The following is a 21,214-nucleotide window of genomic DNA, read 5'->3' as shown; positions in this document are numbered from 1 at the left end:
TTTGATAGACAAGGTAATTTTTATATGATACGCACATCACTGGCTGTTGAGAAACAGATGTAAACTACATGTATAGAAACACAATTTATTTTCTTTTTATGAATCTTACAGCTATATACCTTGTCAATTTTTCTTAATAATGAACCTGCAAATTTGGGTGAGGGGGTTCTCTATGACAATCCATCATGATGTCTTTGGAAACGGTGTGTTTTTATTACTTTTTTCAATCTTCCTAGAATTAATTTATTTTGAAAGTTTTAGTGTGCTTGTTAGAATTACCAAGACAATGTGAAAGAAAAGCTTTGATTGCAGAGATCCTTGCGTTATTCCTAATTTTAAAAGAATTTTCCCAACATTTCCTTATTGATTGATGTTATGCAGTAAGATATTTGCAGGTAATCCTTATCATGACAAAGAAATTCTCTTTGTTTTTTAGTTTTTTAAGATGGTTTTTATATTATGAAGACATGTCAGACTTGAAGAACACTTATTCTGAATCCATCTATCCTGTATTCTCTTTATTGTCTTCACTCCGTTAATGTACTGAATAGTTTTTTTATAGATTTTGTTTGTTCACCTCCCATTGCCAATTCCCAGGATAAATCAACTTTTCATGTTGAATTATCATTTAATATACTGCTAGAGTTGGACATTAATAGTTTATGAAAAATATTGGGAGCTTTGTTGATGAAGAAATTCACTATACCTATCTGATAATATTCCCATTATCTTTTGGTATGTAGATGACATGGCTTCACTGAATGAGATAGAAGATATTCTTTTATAAATTACTTTAAAATATTTGGATACTATTAGAATGATATACTCTAGGAAAGCCTTACAGACCTTTATATTGGCAATCACTGGGTCTGGTGTTTTTCTTGTAGTTTGATAAGAAATATTTTAATTATTTCAATTTTATAGGGGTATTCAGATTTTTGTGATTCAGATACAGGTTATATTTTTTCTAAGAATTCTGGTATTCCAGCAAAATCTTCAAGTTATTACTATAATAAAGTACTCTCATTTTTAAATGCAGTTATTTTTGCTTTAGCATTACTAATATTATTTTTACGTGTGTCTGTTTTTTTTTTTTTTTTCTTGATCAATCTGGCCAGAGATTTTTCTCTCTTATTTTATTTTTTTTCAAAGAACAAACTTTGCACTTATTGTTTTCCACATGTTATGCTATTTTTTCCAATTTCACTGTTGTCTAATATTATCTGTACTATCTCCTTTATACATTTTCTTTCTGGGCTGAATATTTTCAGTGTCTTTAGGTTTATCATTCAGTATAATTATTATTTCTTTGAAAATAAAATATTAAAGTACAATAAATTTATTTTTTCTAGAAATTTAGTTCTTAATTAATATTTGTCTTTTTGTACCTAATAGTCCTTGTCAATTGGTGAATTTTGTGATAGTATTCTGTATTCTGTTTAAATTACATACAGAGTTGTATGTGCTGTATCTGTAGCTAGAGCTCCTGAGGAGTCTCAATATTATTTTCATTTTTTTTTTCTATTTTATTCTTATTTATGTATTTATTTATTTAATCTTTTACTTTAAGTTGAGGGTACAAGTGCAAGTTTGTTACGTAGGAAAATTTGTCTCATATGATTTTGTTGTACAGATTATTTAATCATCCAGTTATCTAGCCTAGTACCCATTAGTTATTTTTCCTGATCCTCTCCATCCTCCCACTTCCACCCTCCAAAACACCCCAGTGCATGTTGTTCCCCCTGTGTGTCCTGTGTTCTCACCATTTAGCTCTGACAAGAGAGTGTGGCAATTCCTCAAACACCTAAAGACAGAAATAGCATTCAACACAGCAATCCCATTACTGGGTATACACCCAGTAAAATATAAATTATTCAGCTTTAAAACACATGCACTTGTATGTTCATTGCGGCACTATTTATAATACCAAAGGCAGTGAATCAACCTAACTATCCATCAATAGTATTTTCATTGATTCTAAATCATAGGGACTTTGCTTTCTCATGTGTTTTGTCATATCAATTAGCCTGTATTAGTAAGTCTATACATTTATTCTTTTAAACCATAAACAAGTCATATTATGCACATGTTACAGTCTGTCAAGATCATCTTCAACTATGAGTTTCTCTTGCAGAGTACTAAAGTTTTTGACATCTGGATTTTGATAAAAATAAACAGCAAGAGTAAGGGCTAGGGCATCTGAAGAATAACATCAGTTCCTTCATCTTATTTTGTTGTTTATGGTAACTCATGAAATTTGCTCTTCATAAATTACCTCAGACTTTTCAGAGTTGATAGCAAAGCAGTATTCCTCTAAGAAAGGCCAATAGGGGTCCTATATGTGAGTGTGTGAGGAGACTTAAATATAAGAGTGTTAATAAATGTCCAGAGTTATTATTTGAAAACCATAGGAATTATTAAATATCTATGTGATTTTCTACAATCATATATTAGAAAGAAGGCTAATAATTCAACTATTAATTTTATAACTTGTATCAGTTTTATTTTTAGAAGAAAATAAATATTTATTGATATGCATCACATTTATTCTATTTCATCTCTACTTGGCAATATTTGGTATTTATTTATTTATTACTTATGAGGGTGACAGTCATGTCCCAGTGGAGATACACAGTGAAATAAAACATTAACCTCTGAGGCTCTCCTGGTGTGAAATTCTGACCTCAAACTATCTATTCAAATAGGCAACTGCTACAACTGGAATGACTAGATAAATTCACAAGAGAATAAATCTTGTTTCAGGTCAAAGAACAGAAAAAATATTTAAAGAAAAGAACTAACCTTCATAATATATGTGCAAACAGGTGATATTTGTTGACTGTGTTTGTGTGTGTGTGTGTGTGTGTGTGTGTGTGTAACTTCAGGATGAATAAGGCAGATGAAATATTTAAATGTAGACATGTTGAAAGCCGATATAATTTATTCCAGTGAAATAACAGATTGTTAACATAATGCAATTATTTCTTACAGTAAAATATTTATTAAAATATATCATCTTCTAATATGATTAGTGTATTTCCCCAAAGTTAATTCTGTATTGGAACATTTCAAAATATAACTTTGACTAATTTAATTGGAGCAGAAGAACAGTGCGTGCACCTACATTAAATTGACATTAAACGGAAATAGCAAGAGCAATGCCTAATAGTATGTGCCTCTAATCCACTGAAGGCCTGACCCTAATGGCCAAAAGCACTTCAATTAAGTTTCATTGCTCTTCATTACATTTTCTCAATATATGTGTCTGATGTGATTGTTTCTGCTCTCACAAGACACAGGAACTTTTGATAAGGGCTAGGGGTAACTTTGTTTTTTATGTAATTTAATTCTAATGGGAAATGTCTCTACGGTTTTTAGAGTTCCACTATTCAGTGGTATTTTATCTTTCTCTTTGGGTTATTACTGCTTTCTAATCTTGCTTAGAATATGTAATTAATTTAATTGTTTTTTTTCTCTCTATGCTCTATGTCCTTCTATAATACAGGATTGCACAGATTGCCTTTTTGTGACAAAAACAGAGGAAGAAAAATGGCAACAACCAAGATTATTATTATACTTAAATGGTTTCTCACACTTTATGAAGATCTTTATGTAAAAATATTAAGCAGTCCATTTAACAGAGAAGTATGTTTGTTTCACATGTATCAGAAAATGTGAGTCTTAATTAAAATGGATCCTGACGTCAAGTGCTATTGATGAGAAGTTATTATTCTATATGTTATATTTTATATCAGTGTAATGTGATAGGAAGTTTTAAAAGACCTTATGTGTTTCTGCCAGATAGTGATACAGTGATAAAATAGCAGCAGTTAAAAAAAAGAAAACAAAAAAAAAACCCAAAAAAAAAGCAGAATGAATGGTTCATATGAATGATGACGCTAAAAAGAAAAAAAAAATCAGACCCTCAGAATGAAGGTATATCTTGATAAGCAAAGCTGTTAGATGTTATGTGGCAATATCAGATGTCGGGAGACAGAAAGAAAATATTGGTTGCTTCCAAGGGATCTAATATAATGAACATAGTTGATCATGATCCCTTGGTTATAGAATCAAGTTGATAAGACTCTACTAGTGAGTGGAAGTTAGGGGGATCAAGATTTGTTAAGAAAATCTTATGTATTGTTTAGCAAACTATATGTAGAAGAAACTATCAGAGACATAGAGAATTACACAATATTTATAGGTAGACGTAAAACTGCATAAAACTTCATGTAATTGTTGTTATATATACTACTTAGTTTTTCACCAACTAATTTCTTTTAATATTTTATAAAATTATGTTTTTTAAATTCATTTATATTGATATACATAGTTCTAGTTTAGTCACAACGTTTCAGAGTGCATACATATGAAGTAAAACATAAAGAATGTAAAGGGGTAATAAATATAAATTCAGAATTATAAATATCTCTGTGTGGAAGAAGAATACAATCAGTAAAAGTTTGTAGGAATGATTCAACTCTGTTTTAAGTTTTATTTGTTAATAGGGGAGACAGAGAATATTTTAGATTCTTTATTCACTTTATATTCCTAAAATAGCTCAAAATAAATTTAAGCTTTCTCCAAAATGTCTATCAATGTAATTTATAAATTAATGGCAATGCTATACATCATAGTCCATAAAGATAAGAATATATCATGAACATTATAAGGTAGAATTTTAGAAGGAACTGATAGTAGAAGTGAGTATTGAGTATTATTTTTTCCTTCTATCGTGATCAGAGCCCAAATCTCTTTCCACAACAAAATGATCTTCAACTAAAATTTCACATTAATGGATCTTAAATAAGCATTAGTGTAGTATATAGACTTAATTCTTACACCAAAGCTTATTTCACAGTCTCTTATGGTTTTTTCAAGTGCACATATGTTTATTTGTGTAGTCTTTGCAAATCCAAGTGTTTAATGACTATATGTAGATAAGTGTGTACATGTAAACATACATACTTACACATTAAGTTCTATGTGTGTTTAATTTATATCTCCTTCTAAAATATCCATCATTACCTATTGTTTTAACACAATTATCTTCAGTAAATAGAAACACACAGAATAGAATGTCTTTATGTTTTATCGTCCCTGTGAAGACAATAGCATATGAGGTGGCTTTAATATTAGAATATAATACAATTTTTTTTTACTTAGTTGGCATGTTGCAAAGACAATTTATTGTACGGTGGAAACAGCATTTAATCTTAATGAAATCAATGTGGAATTTCTTCTTCCATTATCCATGGCAGTTTGGAAAGTTGTATTCAATTTTCTGTTTTTTATATTTTGAAGCTATGCAAGAAACACTTGAAACTATAATTTTGAAATTCCTTCACGGTGTGAAAATTTTATGGTCATTTATCACTAAAGATGATGTGAAATAAAAAGCATAGCGCTAATAGGAGGTATAAAGATATACTTAGAATGTAGAATTAAGGTAGCATTTTTAATCATCTCTGCTATTCCTACTTATATCATTACTGAATTGAAATTCATGCACTTTATATGCAAAGCTACATTTTTTTTTTGTTAAAATCAAATAAATATACTGTCAAACTCCAACCTTCCAATTTAACATTTGCATGTTTTCTTGATTTTAAATTGTATGATTGAAGGAAACAGAAATGCTTTTATTTTGAAATTTGAGAAACACCATTTAAATAAATTTTACATCTGCCAATTTGCAGTTATATAATCAGAGTTAATTAAGTCAATTAAGAGGTACACTATAAATAAGAGGTGCCTTTATTAAAACCTAGCCTAAATGGAAGAAACAGTTATATATTAGTGTGAAAACCATAGAGAAAATAAATCCATCAGTCCAGGAACTACCTAAGTTAAACTTACTATATTATCAAAAATTTATTCTGCTCTCTTCATAACATTACAGGTGTATGTGGGTACAGTTTCTGAATGTTTAGTATTTTCAAAGTTTCTGGAAAAAAAAATGCACTTAATTGAAATCAGTAAGGAATTTACCATCTGTTTACAGAGCAGCCATATCAAAGCAAAGTGTTGCTCTGTGGTATATGTCCAAATCCCTAAATGAAATGCACAAGGCACACATGCTTACAAACGGGGTTTAAAATAAGAATCTGGCCGGGAGCAGTGGCTCATGCCTGTAATCCCAGCACTTTGGGAGGCTGAGGTGGGTGGATCATCTGAGGTCAGGAGTTCGAGATCAACCGGGCCAACATAATGTAACTCCGTCTCTATGGAAAAAAAAAAAAAAAAAAAAATGCCAGGCGTGGTGGTGGGTGCCTGTAATCCCAGCTACCTGGTAGGCTGAGGCAGGAGAATTGCTTGAATCCGGGAGGTGGAGGTTGCAATGAGCCGAGATCGCGCCATTGCACTCCAGGCTGGGCAACAAGAGTGAAACTCCATCTCAGAAGAAACAAAAACAAAACAAAACAAAACAAAACAAAACAAAACAAAATAAGAAGCCAATTAGTGTGCTCAACATCTCCAAACCTGGTCTGGATGCACATTACTTATAAATAAAGAAGCTGTGGTTTCAAAGACTTAAAAGTGATAATTAAGGGTAATAGCACATGTTTTTGTTAATAATAAGCATGTTAGATAACCACTGACAACTTTTAAGGATCAAAACTCTTCAACGCATTAACTAGAGGTTGGATTTACAATATTTTTCCCTAATTTTAATACTTTATTAAAGTTACTCAGCCTCTTATTTATCTCTATCTAGAGTTATTGAAATGATTAAACTTACTTAAAGCACTGAGTTAATTGTATAAGCAAATATTGTAATCTCAATAAATGATTTCTATCATTTTGTATAATTCTTATTATTATATCATATGATATATTCTGGTTTACGTCATTTATATCATTTAGCGAAAGTAATCAACTATTAAAATTCAGTGAAACTGAAATCTGTGTCAGGCACTCAGCTAAACTCATTTAAACCTTGAAAACGACCTGATGAAATACGCATTATTGTTTTTCCCATCTCAAAGGAGAAGAAATTAAATTTTAGAGATTGTGAGTAAATTTTTCAGGGCCCTGCAGTTAGTAAGCATTGAACCTGCAGTTAAATCCTGAATCTGACAGATCTTAAGTCTTGTTCTCAGAAGGGTTAAATATATTGCCACATAGGTAGAAAATCACTTCAGAAAGTAAGTCATTGAAAAGATCAGTGTTAAACTAATTATTATGTTTTTAGAGGAGCCCTCCCTTATCCAAAAGGGATAAGTTTTGTGACCCCCCCCAGTGGATACCTTAAACCACAGATAGTACTGAACCTAATTGTTGTCAACAGGAATATGTTTATTTTCATGTCTTCCACTCCTTCCATGCCTTTTCCTTCTTAACTAGGAATTTATTATACACTTTGGCCATAACTTTTGCAGTTTGAGGTGAATCAGCAAAACTAACAAAAATTTATTTCTTCTCCTTCACAATTTCACAAATATGTTCTTACCATATATCATAGCAACCTCAGGATATGACCCATTTTACTTAATGGAAATCTTTTATGACTTGTCTTTGGTATATCTGAATTGTCAGCACCACTATGCATACACTTTTAGGATATTATTAAGTAAAATAAGAGTTACTTGAACATAAACACTGTGATACCATGTCAGTTGATCTAATAACTGAGTGACTAACATGTAGGTAGAAAATACACTGAGATTATGACAGAGAAAGGGAGGATTAACATTCCTGAAGGGATGAGTGAGATGGTGTGAGATTTCATAACACTACTTAGAATGGAGTGCAATATAAAACTTATGAATTGTTTATTTCTGGAACTTTCCATTTAATATTTTTGGACTGCTGTTGACCACATGTAACTGAGGAAATAGAAAGCAAGTGTGTCTAGGTTTTAAAATTTCTACTGGGTGGCATCTTCACTAAATGAAAGCTTAAAAATCTTTTCCACCTCTTCATCCCTTCCAATTTTCTCAGCTGTTGAGTTTACAACCATACAAGTGAATCTCCTCAAGAGTCCAAAGCTAGTGCTAAATCCATATGAGCTCAAAACTCAACTTTCACTTATCCTTTGGAATTTTCTATCTTTCTCTAGAATCCTTAGCTCTGCATACCACTGCAAATTCAACTTAGTTTTCCACTTCTGAGGTTCCTTAAAATAACACAGAATTATGCTTATCCAGTGTTTACTTCTCCATATTAGACAAGAATCAAATTGACCTTCAAGTGTGATGGAATGAGCATAGTTATCACTGAGAGGTTTTAGTGTAAATATATACCCGGATCAAATTTTAATATAGTGCATCCAACTGAAATGAATAGAAATTAAATATTTTATTAAAATATATCAACATTCTATTACACATTCCCTTCCTCAATACTGTACTAAACATTTCACATTGTTAAAGATCAAAGTCAATTATATCATTATGTATTACATTTCCCTGGAATAAAAATACTTTTTAACATACAAGCATTTGAAAGAAATAAATTAATGCCATTCTGTTTGACATTATGCTTATGTTTTCAATTTATACTTGGAAGTTTGAAAACAGAGAAATAAATTGTGTGGCTGCTTCACATTAGTGTGAAAACTCCTCTGACACTGTAAAAATAACAACAGCATTAAGTTACTTAAATAATTTGTGGTGCTTGAAGAAAGCTCATTAGCACCTTGTAAATTTTCACATAGCCTGTGTTATAACTTCATTTCCAGAGGAGTTATCATAGCACAAAAACAAATCTCATGTGCAATTAATAACTGAAAGATTCACTGAATGATTTTGAATAGAAGACTCTACATAATAAAGAATAAATTTTCAACTTAGTGTGTAGGGCTGAAACATTAATAAGAGTCATGCTAGTAGAAATTTTTCTTTTGTTTTTACCTACCCACCACTTAGAAGATTAGTTCTATATCACAGATTCTACACTTTAGTAGATCATTTATTTTGTTGGAAAGTAATGTCAGGTAATTTTACAGTTTGATATAATTTTTTTTTCAAAAGTTCAATGCACTATTTTCCTGAAAATATGCTCTTGGTTAGTTTATTCTTCAACATAAACAATAAAAAAATACATTAGAATTCAATATGTGCCATCACATATTATTCTGATCTAAAACTCAACAGATAAACAGACCTTCAGGGACAAGGGGGATCTTCATTTTCACTCATGTAATTGAGGCTTAGCCAACTTCTGCCGTGGAGATCAGGATCCACAGTTGCCACCAAGAGATGATGTGTGTCCAGTTCTAAAGAAGACCCTTAGGGATTACTAAAGAGAAAATAGAATTTATTCCTACTACAATTACCACTTTTCCACAATAGTAGCTCTCCAGCTCTTATCCCCAAACTTTATGCAACAATGACTAGGAATAAAGAAAGTGTTGAGAGTTGCGAGTTGAGAGTCACTGACATAGTCTTTGTAAGATTTTTTGGAAACATACTGTAAAGGCTACTCACAGGCAGACAGGTGAGGGGTCCTCAGAAGAGTAATTCATGGAAAATAGAGGCATTGGGATCTCAGTCCCTTGCTGAAAGCTAGCTGAACTGTAGAATCCTCAGGAGTACCCTCCTACCACTTTCTCTGCTGAGACTTGCCTGGTGAGAGTTATCTTCAAGGAACATGTCCTGTTTATGGAGTTGGAGTGCATATGCTGAAAAAAGACCACTGACCTGTAATACATTTTAGTTCTAAAAGCACTCTGTAATCAAATAAGCTCTGTGGGGTATACAAGAAAATATCAACTTGACCTCTGATTACAATTTCATAAATAGAATTTAAAAATTATTAATCATGATTAAAAATTGAAGAAAAGTTAAGTAAAACACATATATATTATGACTAATATATTCATTTTACATATGTAAATATGTATATATAATTAATATAATAAAATATATTATTGAGTATATAATATATGTAAATAAATAAAGATATAAGTAATACACATATATGATTTCAAAGGCAAGCCATGCAGTTGAAGAAGATATTTGGAACACACAAAAACTGTAGAAGTTTGTTCTCAGAATATATTTTAAAAACATACAATTGAATTTTTTAAGAGTTCAATAGGAATAAATGAACACATTTTTAAGAGAATTACATTTGCATAAACTGTTCCAGTTTTCACTAAAAGAGACAAAGAGAGTAAAAACAAAGTCACTTTCTGAGTGGGCTGTAGGCTATACTCAGCTGAGGTATTTTCAATAATGAATTCATAAATCGAGAGGGCAGAGAAAAGAATCATGGAGAATCAGTCCATGGTAAGTGTATGACTGAGTCTCAAACAAGAAAATTTTCAACTGGCCTGTCATAATTTCAAAAATATTGAGAAACAGTGATTTTTGTGTTCTTCCCAACAGACACCCTTCTTTGGAAAGGAATGTGTGTAGCAGTACCCTAGAACCGCCTCACTGTGTTAGCTGTGTGCATGTAAATAGGAAACAGATAAGTTGTTTCTTTAACTCACAGATCTTCAGAATGAGAGAAACTTCTTGAGAAGTTGCTTATAAAACTTAATTTGGATAATAAATTATTATAATTTTAATAAGATGAGACTTTTCACGACCTGGGAGGAGGGTGAGTGTATTTTGCACGTGGAGGTAGCGGGAATCACTGGTGGCCAGAGGACACACTGTGCTAGCTGGCTACTGAGACAGTTCCAAGTGATTTCTGTTTCCAGGTATTCAGGGAGCTTGTGAAGTTCCCACCATAATTATTAGGGCTGACTTGGCCACAAGGATATTGCAGAAATGACAGAAAGTGATGACTTCTCATATTATTCTGAAAATCTTGAATTATTTTTATAATACAATAGAATGAGGGCATATGAAGGGAAGATTTGAATAATTCTTTGGCTATAGCAGTACTGTGAAATTTTACCTTTCTCACTGTCATGATACACACTCAACACAAAAGGGAATGTTCTGAAAGCAGTCACTTGAAAGCTCAATACTTATACATTGAGGCTTGTAGGATAAAGTAAATTGGTGTCTAAGTCGCAGATAATAATCAAAATCATAAGATATTAACAAAATAGGGTTGTAGTTTAGGAGGTACCTACCTTTTCATTCAGAGCAAAGAAGGCAAACTTTTCCCATGTAACAGATGTAGGTGATAACACACAAAAATATTCATTGTAGTGTATATTAGAACCTCTCCAATAAAGCCTTCTCAATGTGAACAAATCATAATAGATAGAAGCTGAGGTATGTCTGGGTTCTACAGGCTGGTGAGTTAATGAGTGACCAGCAAAAATAGAGATGCATTTATCTCCATCAAAAAACAGTAGATCAATAATGCCAGCAATGTGGAATAGCTTGTGCAGCAGAAACATGTCTATGAGAGACAAACTGAAATACTCCCTAAGTCCAGCAAGTACTGATACTAGAGCTGCGCCACCAGTTTGTGGCAGTATCAGCCAGGAAGGAATGAATTGGCTCAGTTCCTATTCTTCTTCCTGTAGGCCAACCAAGGAATGGTCAGAAGCTTTGATTAAATAGCTGCAGTAAGTAAGAACAAGAAAGAAGCCGACTAAATAACCTTCTCTGGAGGCAGACTTCCTCCCTGTAATATGGATGATTTGGGTGAGAAACAGAGACTACATTTTAAATCAAATTTAGAATTCTTAACATTTTACTTCTGTGATCATTTTTCAACATAGTCATAGTTTGTGCGTTCTCTACATGAACTCAAACATTGTGCTTGGAGATTCATTGGAAATCTGATATTTCAAACATAGAGATTTCCTTACTTCATGGCCATCTCCCATTTCTTCTCCCAGAGTTCAATTCACCACAGAATTACAAGCATTTCTGTTTCTTTGGCAAAAATATAAGATAAAGTATAATTTAAGTTTATTTTTCAGGCATATCAACTCAGGAAACAAGACTTTGGGTGTGAGTTTTTTTTTTTTTTTTTTTTTTAATCCATTTGGTTCTTTAGGCTACATACCCTGATGAATTTGCACTGGTTATACCAACGTGAATTAAGTAAGTTTCATATTACATGAAACAAATGTAAAATACAATTGCCCGATGTTCATGTTGGCCATTTAAACCACTAAAAAAACCTGTGAGTCCAAGATGAGAAACAGCATGGTTTGTAAGGACTTTACATATATTGGGACATTAATCTTCGTAGGGTCGTCCTAGTGTAGGGGGTACTGTTAACCATTCTGTGTTGAGGCAGTTGAGGCACAGAGAGTTAAAGTAACTAAAAAATCTCACAGATAAGAAGAGACAGAGGTCAACTATACACACATGCAGCAATGCTCTATAGGCTATGTCCCTATCCACCACATTGCACTACCTGTGATTCAAAAATGCTAGTTGCAAGTTTTCTTTTTGACCAAGCCATATCTAAAAGAGAAGATAAAAGCAAGAAATTTTTCAGACCAAGGTAATTATAATAATCAAAATAATGCAAGCAAGTATATTGTTATTTCTCAATTTAATATTTTTAAAATATACATACACTTTCAAATTACTTATAAATAATATATCTTTAATTGTCTCCCTTTTACAACGTATATTTTTGATATTTTCCTTTTATATAGGCAGTCTTTTATATTCGTATGATATCTTTGTTCATTTGAGATGAGTGCATTTCTTATGAGTGAATGGAGGCTTAGAAGCATCCTTCTTAGAGTTACATCACGCAAAATTTTCTCTCTATAAGAAAAGAATATCTAATTAAATCTTAAATAGAATCTTAATATTAAAAACTAAGGTAGGCCTTTGCTCTCATGAGAATATAAGTTTTAAATTTTTTGAAAGAAAGAAAATAACTTTGTTACTGATTTGTTTCATTAAAAATATCTTTAGTATCAATTATGTGTAATGTAGAAGATGAAAGGGAAAGAGTATCTCTGGTCATTATACCATCAGGTTAGCAAATTTGATGTTCCCAATATGCCTCTTTCTACATTTTTATTAAAATGTTCATAATGTCACCAGACAGTATAGACAAGGGAAATCCATAGTAAAAGGATCACTAACGACACAGACTGTGACTGAAATTACACCCTCAGAACAACTTCAGAAAACGATAGGCCCCAGGTGAAAGCAAACAATACTGAATTATTTCACTTTTCTGTCCCTAATTCTAAGTTGCACTGGCTATATTGAACTGAAAGCAGGAATCTAATTGTGTATTTTTATTAAGCCAGGCAGAAAGAAAATCTGTCATTGTTTTCCGGAACATTTAGATACCCAAGGAAAAGAATTGTAAAGAGGGTTGACTGTAAACACACTGATTATCTTAAATGGATTAACTATTCTTATATTAGAGACTTCAAAGAAATAACAATCTGATTTCTAGAATCTTGGGCATAGTCTGAATGAAACAAAGATTTCAAAAAAGAAGAAACAAATGTACACTTAGAACAATCCATGATAATTAAATTTAAACTCAAAATATTATGACAATATAAATGGGTAAGCACTCCAAAACATATACGATTGTGAGGCACTTTTAAAAAAATAAAATGTGGGAGGCCGAGACGGGCGGATCACGAGGTCAGGAGATCGAGACCATCCTGGCTAACAAGGTGAAACCCCGTCTCTATTAAAAAATACAAAAAACTAGCCGGGCGAGGTGGCGGGCGCCTGTAGTCCCAGCTACTCGGGAGGCTGAGGCAGGAGAATGGCGTGAACCCGGGAGGCGGAGCTTGCAGTGAGCAGAGATCCGGCCACTGCACTCCAGCCTGGGCGACAGAGCGAGACTCCGTCTCAAAAAAATAAATAAATAAAATAAAATAAAATAAAATGTGTCTCACCAGTGAGGGCTACAACACTCTGTGTCTCCAAGTAAACTTGAAAGGCAGCCTAGGTCATAAGGACTGAAACTCTTAGGCAAGTCCTAGTGCTGAACTAAGCCCAGGGACAGTGGAATTGGTGGCAGTGGGGGTGGGGGGTGGCTCATGACATAATGAGGCACTGGCTGGGGCAGCCACTCCTCCCCTAACCTCAGGCTGCATAGCTTGCATCTCTAAATGAGAACCCTTCCTTATGTCTGAGGAGAGGACAGGGAAGAGTGGAGAGGACTTTGTCTTGCATCTTGGATGCCAGCTCAGCCATAGCAGAATAGGGTACCTGTCAGCATCTTGAGGCCCTAACTCCCAGATGACATTTCTAGACACATCCTGGGCCAGAAGGAAATCCGCTGCCTTGAAGGAAAGGACTCAGCCCTGGCAGTATTTATCACCTGCTAACTGAAGAGCACTTGGACCCTGAATAACCACCAGCGATACCCAGGAATTACATCAAAGGCTTTTGATGAGCCTACGAAACTTGCTGACTTCAAGTGAAACTCAGCACATATACAAACTGTGGTGGCTAAGGGGCAAAACTCATTTTGCTTGAGAAAAATAGAGAAAAAGCAAAGAGGACTTTGTCTTGCACCTTAGGTATCAATATGATCACAGAATGGTAAAGCACCAAGTGAGTTCTTGGGGATTCCGATTCCAGGACATGATTCTTGAATGGCATTTCTGGATTTGCCCTGGGCCAGAGGGGAGCCCACTGCCCTGAAGGACGAGCCCAGGCCTGGCGACTTCACAACAAATTGACTTAAGAGTTTTGAGGCCTTAAAGAAACATTGGTGGTAGTCTGGCAGAATTCCTCATGGCCTGAGGTTGCAGTGGGTGCAAATTGAGGCTCCTCTGCCTCTGGAAAGAGGAGGAAAGAGTGGGAAGGACTGCATGTTTTGGTTCCAGTGCAAGCTCAGCTGAAATAAAATTGAACACCAGGTAGACTTCTAAAGTTTTTGACTCTAGTCCCTGACTCCTAGACAGAACTTCTGGACCCACCTGGGACACCTGGCGGCTCGGGGACCTCATCATCCTGAAAGGAAAGACATAGGCCTGGTTGGCTTTGCCGTTTCTGACTGTAGAGCCGCAGGGACTTCCGCAGATCTAGGCAATAGCCAGGGTGTGGTTACAGCCAGACTTGAATGAGACCCAGTGCTGTACTGGCTTCAGATCTGACCCAGTGCGGTCATAGTTGTGGTGGCCACAAGGGTGCTTGTGTCACCCTACTGCCAGCTTTAGGTGACTCAGAACAGAGAGAGAGAGAGAGAGAAAGAGAGAGAGAGAGAGAGAGACAGAGACTCTCTGTTTGGGAGAAAAAAAAAAAAAAGAAGAGTCTCTGCCACGTAGGTCTTTTTTTTTTTTTTTTTCTTTTTTTTGGGGTCTTGCTCTGTCACCCAGGCTGGAGTGCAGTGGCACAATCTTGGCTCACTGCAAGTTCCATCCCCTGGGTTCAACCCAGTCTCCTGCCTCAGCCTCTCGAGTAGCTGGGACTACAGGCACCTGCCACCACGCACTGCTATTTTATTTTATTTTATTTTTGTATTTTTAGTAGAGACAGGGTTTCACCATGTTAGCCAGGATGGTCTCAATCTCCTCACCTCATAATCTGCCCGATTTGGCCCCACAAAGTGCTGGGATTATGGGCGTGAGCCACCGTGCCCCGCCGTTCCCAGGTCTTATCCAAGACCATCAAGGTAGTACCTCTACAAGTCTGCAAGAACTGCAGCATTACTGGGTTGGGTTGCACCCTAAAGTAGCTACAGCTTAGATCACAACACACAACTCTTCTCAAATATCCAGAAAGCCTCTCCAAGAAGGATGGCTACAAATAAGTTCAGACAGTTAAGACTATATTAAATACCTAACTCTTCAGTGCTAAGACTCCAAAGAACCTCTACTAGCACCAACACCATCCAGGAAAACATGACCTCAACAAATGAACCAAGTAAGGCACCAGAGACCAATCCTGGACAAACAGAAATATGTGACCTTTGAGAAAGAGAATTCCAATGAGCTGTATTGAGAAAACTCAAAGAAATTCTAGATAACACAGAGAAAGAATTAGGAATTATATCAGATAAATTTAACGAAGAGATTGAAATAATTAAAAAGAATCAAGCAGAAACTCTGGAGCTGAAAAATACAGTTGACACACTGAAGAATGTGTCAGAGTCCTTTAATAGCAGAAGGGATCAAGCAGAAGAAACAATTAGTGACCTTGAAGGCGGACTATTTGAAAACACACAGTCAGAGGAAACAAAATAATAAAAAACTATGAAGCATGCTTACAGTATGTAGAAAATACCATCAAAAGGGCAAATCTAAGAGTTATTGATCTTAAAGAAGTAGAGAAAGGAAACGGGTGCAACATTTATTCGAATGGAAAATAACAGAGAACTTCCCAAAGTCCTCTGAATGTCTTCCCAAAGTTCTCTGAATATCTAGAACTTATCTAGAGAAAGATATCAAAATCCAAGTACAAGAAGGTTATAGAACACAAAGCATATTTAACTGAAAGAGTATTACCTCAAGGCATTTAGTAATCCAACTCCCAAAGATCAAGGATAAAGAAAGGATTCCAAAAGCAGCAAGAGAAAAGAAAAAACAACATACACTGGAGCTCCAGTACGTCTGGTAGCAGACCATTCAGTAGAAACACTGCAGGCCAGTAGAGAGAGCATGACATATTTAAAGTGTTGAAGGAAAAAAACTTTTAAGAATAGTACATGCTGCAAAAATATCCTTCAAACATGAAGAAGAAATAAAGACTTTCTGAGACAAATAAAAGATGAAGGATTTCATTAATATTGGAACTGTTCCACAAGAAATGCTAAAGGGAGTACTTCAATCAGAAAGAAAAGGACATTAATGAGTAGTAAATAGTCACTTGAACATACAAAATAATCACTGGTAATAGTAAGTACACAGAAAAACAGAATATTATAACACCGTAACTGTGGTAAGACCAGCCTTGGCACACGGTGAAACTCTGTCTCTATAAAAATTACAAAAACTAGTTGGCCATGGTGGTACATGCCTGTGGTCCCAGCTACGTGGGAGGCCGAGGTGGGAGGATGGCTTGAACCCAGGAGGTTGAGGCAATAGGGGGCCTAGATTGTGCCACTGCACTCCAGTCTGAGTGATAGAGTGAGACCCTATCTCAAGAATTAAATTAAACTCAATTAAAAAGGTAGAATGAGTCTATATGTCTATAAGTGAATTATAGGAATCTCAGAATGAATATCACTGTGATATTAAAACATCTGAGAAATCTAATACACACTTTCATAATCCATGCTTATAGATTAATCCAGTAGCTTTGGATATGTTATACGGTAATTGAGCATGCATATAGTTCATACAGCAAATCATAATAAAGATTGCATATACTGATAGTATTTTTGCATATATGTAATTCACATAGGTTTACTCTACCAGATAAGGACGTAGCAGTGAATTATGTATGGATATGTCATAAGAATGACACTGAGCCCAATCTTCTACCTTGATTTTTCCCAGGCCAGTGTCAAAAATTCTTGCCTGGTGCATCATTAAATTATTGCGACTGTTGAGAAAAGCAGTTTCAGTAAATGGCAGGCCAAATGTGCCCATAGATAGTTTCCCAAATGAATTAAAAACTTATGTTTACACAAGACCCCACACACTGATGTTTATAGTAACTTTATTCACAATTGCCAAAACTTGGAAGCAATTGAAATATCCTTCAATAAAGAAATGAATACAAAACTGTGGTACATCCACACAATGGAATATTTTCAGTTATTAAATAAGATGAGTATCACAGTACTCAGTGGAGATAGTAAACGATGTCAAGTATGGCTGAAGTTAAGTTACCGTCTCTCTCAGAAGTAAAGCTAATCAAAAATGAAAAAGCGTTTTCAATTAAAAAATGAAGAGGTTATAAGCTGGGGCACTGAGATTCTTACCTCGTTCAACCTTTGTAAATTGTATGACAACAAACTCTATCTCTCCTTAAGCACAGCAGCTGTGCTTAGCTGTCAATTAATTGAAATTTGAGTGTATACCCACTCTTACAAGGAATCAGATGATGCAAAGAAAGACAGCAGGAGAATTAGTGAATTTTTACTCAGAATCATGCCAAAAGTAGAAAATAACTTCTAACTTTGTGACAGTATACATTAAAACAATATGCATCAATTTTTTTTTTTGCATTGTGTGTCTCTGTGTGTATATGTGTGTGTGTGCACACACGGACGCGTGCATGTGTGTGTGTGTAGAATTTCTTCCCCCAACAAACCCTCATTCAACCACCTTAGAATACAAGAGCCTTAAGGACAGATTTTTCCTCTAATCTTGGATCATTAGTTCCCTAAAACATAAAATAAGTAAACATCTGACATATGCGAGTTTCTCTGTGTGTGCTGAGGCTTTTCAGGACATCATGTTAAGCACTTTCTCACAATATTCTGAGTAAGATGTGTTTGCCACTTCTATCACAGGGAAACAGAGACCCAGAGAAACTGTGACATACTCTAATCATAATGCTGAACTAATTCAGTCTAATGAATTAATTTCAGACGTATCCAGTCCAGAGCACATTTTTGTTGAAAAAAGAGAAGGGATAGCAACACAATTAACAACCAGTATTGTTATTGACAATGATTCAATGATTAATATGTGCCAACAATTGCCTCATGTCTTTTAATGTTTCATCATATATAATTCATGATGGAAGGTATAAAGTAAATTCTACTCCCATTATATAGGCAGAGAAATGGAAACACAGAGATTTCAGAAACTTGCACACACCACTAAATTCATTAGATCTAGAAAATACCCAAAGACAAAGACAAACACATTTTCTTTTCTATTACATCCCAGTCATTTTATTAGTGTTTTCATGAATAAATATAGTAATGGAAAATATATGCTATATTATTCATGCAATTTAAAGGAAATATCATAATGTTAATTTTATAATATATGCAAAATAGATTAGCCAATATTAATTAAATGAATTGTTTTTTTCCTAATCCCTTAAAACATAATGTTAGAAAAAAAATCACTTTTATTTTATAAATAAATTATGGTTAGAAGAATCACCAAATTGTATAAAATATCAGTGCTCTAACTCAAAATGGAAATCTCTCTACTCATTAATTGGACATAAATATACAGAAATCAACTGTCAAAGATAAGTTTAATAAAACCGGAATTAATCTATGCTAGAAAGAAAAAAGAAGAAAGTAGTATTACTCTATAGTTCTAATTTCAGCACCACTTCTTTCTCTTAGAAAAACAAAATATTCCATTACAATATATTTCTCCAAATCAATTTTTCATATATAACGTTTCTATTCTAATACTGTCTCTCAGTATCACTTTTGACATATTGAAAGCAACGTCAAAAAATGAAAGTTACCCATTTTATTTAAAACTTTAAAAATTGACAATGGAAAACAATGTCAATATTCTTTTCCGATATAATAGATATTTGAATTTCACTTAAATACATTAATTAGATTCACTTAAAACTAAAACATTTGTTATTTGCTGAAAAATATTGTGGAAAAATAAGAGAGGATCCAGTTCTAAGGACTCTAATGAGGTCTTGTGTTTTCCTGTACACCAAATTTACACATGCAAAAACATACAAACACAGACACACATACAGCAAGTCTTCACTTGATGTTATCGATAAGTTTTTGAAAACTGCACTTTTAAGTGAAGCGACATATAAGGAAATCAATTGTACTACAGGCTAACTGATATAAACAAGAATTAAATTCCTGTGGCATATTTCTGGTTACAAAAACATTAGCAAACTTCTTAATTAAGACCCCAAACACTTCTATTATCAGACATTACAATAAATGTGAGATATGCATATATTTAAGAAAGGTTAATTAAAAACAAGTAAGATCATTATTTTCCCAAGTTTTTTTTTATTATTATACTTTAAGTTATAGGGTACACGTGCACAACGTGCAGGTTTGTTACATATGTATACATGTGCCATGTTGGTGTGCTGCACCCATCAACTCGTCATTTACATTAGGTATATCTCCTAATGCTATCCCTTCCTCCCCCGCCTCCCCACAATAGGACCCGGTGTGTGATGTTCCCCTTCCTGTGTCCAAGTGATCTCATTGTTCAATTCCCACCTATGAGTGAGAACATGCAGTATTTGGTTTTCTGTTCTTGCGATAGTTTGCTGAGAATGATGGTTTCCACAAGTTTTGGTGAATCGTTGAGTGTTGGTGGTCATGGTGGTGGTGGGTTAAGGCAATAACTGTTTGCAAAGAAAAAATTTTGAAAAGCACCCCCTACCACCTTGCAGTCCAAAAGCAAAGAATAAATAGCTCTGGCTACTGTGTATATGATCTCTGTGGCAGGCTTCTAGTTGTTAACTGGAACTAATATCAAGTAAAACTTACAGTAGAGATTAAATTTATTGACACTGTGTTTGTGTCATAGATGCTAATGGAATTTAATATTATTGGTGACTGCTGTGAGCATTTCCTGCTTCCTTATCCTCAAATTTTAAGAGAAAAGCAAGAAATAAAACTATGAGATATATACAATCAGAACAGACTAAGGCTCAATGAATTTTTTTAAGTATTGTGAGTTAAAAAATAGATAAATGCGGCCGGGCGCGGTGGCTCAAGCCTGTAATCCCAGCACTTTGGGAGGCCGAGACGGGCGGATCACGAGGTCAGGAGATCGAGACCATCCTGGCTAACCCGGTGAAACCCCGTCTCTACTAAAAAAATACAAAAAATAAGCCGAGCGAGGTGGCGGGCGCCTGTAGTCCCAGCTACTCGGGAGGCTGAGGCAGGAGAATGGCGTAAACCCGGGAGGCGGAGCTTGCAGTGAGCTGAGATCCGGCCACTGCACTCCAGCCTGGGCGACAGAGCGAGACTCCGTCTCAAAAAAAAAAAAAAAAAAAAAAAAAATAGATAAATGCATTGAAAAAATAGTGATAATATGGTGATAATGAAAAAATAGAGTGATAACGAAAATAACCTTCTCTTTGCATTGAGGTTTCTATTTATATTCATTACATAAAATATTTAATCAAAATTTCCAAAGAAAAAGGCTTTCTAATATTCTCAAGAATATTGCATAGGTAATTATATACATTTAACAAAATAACCCTAAGAAAACCCAAATTTCATAGACTTACTGGGGTTCTTTATTTATGAATACAAATGAATGTAAATACAACCCCATACTCAACACACAGCTGATAAATAGTGAGTTTAGTCTCTGGATAGAATATTGCTTCCAATTTAAAATAAAAATAATGTGAACATTTAGACGACAGCTCATATGTGAACGGAAACTTCAAGTTCTTTACATTGAAATATGAAATTATCGGATATACCAAAGATTCTGTCACTTACCTTTCTTTGAAATATGCATTGCATAAGGGAATGAAAGCATTAA

The 21,214-nt window shown here is 34.3% G+C and overlaps 1 long non-coding RNA gene across 1 annotated transcript in view; it reads left to right on the top strand.

The window, feature by feature from the left end:
• LOC119620488 (uncharacterized) overlaps positions 1-3,707 on the top strand; it is a 52,801-nt gene extending 49,094 nt beyond the window's left edge. Inside the window, exons 2-3 of the long non-coding RNA XR_005236977.1 lie at positions 2,764-2,825; positions 3,506-3,707. This is a non-coding gene — a long non-coding RNA (uncharacterized lncRNA). The remainder of the gene's footprint in view (positions 1-2,763; positions 2,826-3,505) is intronic.
• The last annotated feature ends 17,507 nt before the right edge of the window (positions 3,708-21,214 follow it).

Source organism: Chlorocebus sabaeus, chromosome 7, assembly GCF_047675955.1.
Source record: "Chlorocebus sabaeus isolate Y175 chromosome 7, mChlSab1.0.hap1, whole genome shotgun sequence".
NCBI classification, from domain to species: Eukaryota; Metazoa; Chordata; class Mammalia; order Primates; family Cercopithecidae; genus Chlorocebus; species Chlorocebus sabaeus.
This window is presented reverse-complemented; position numbering and strand designations above follow the sequence as displayed.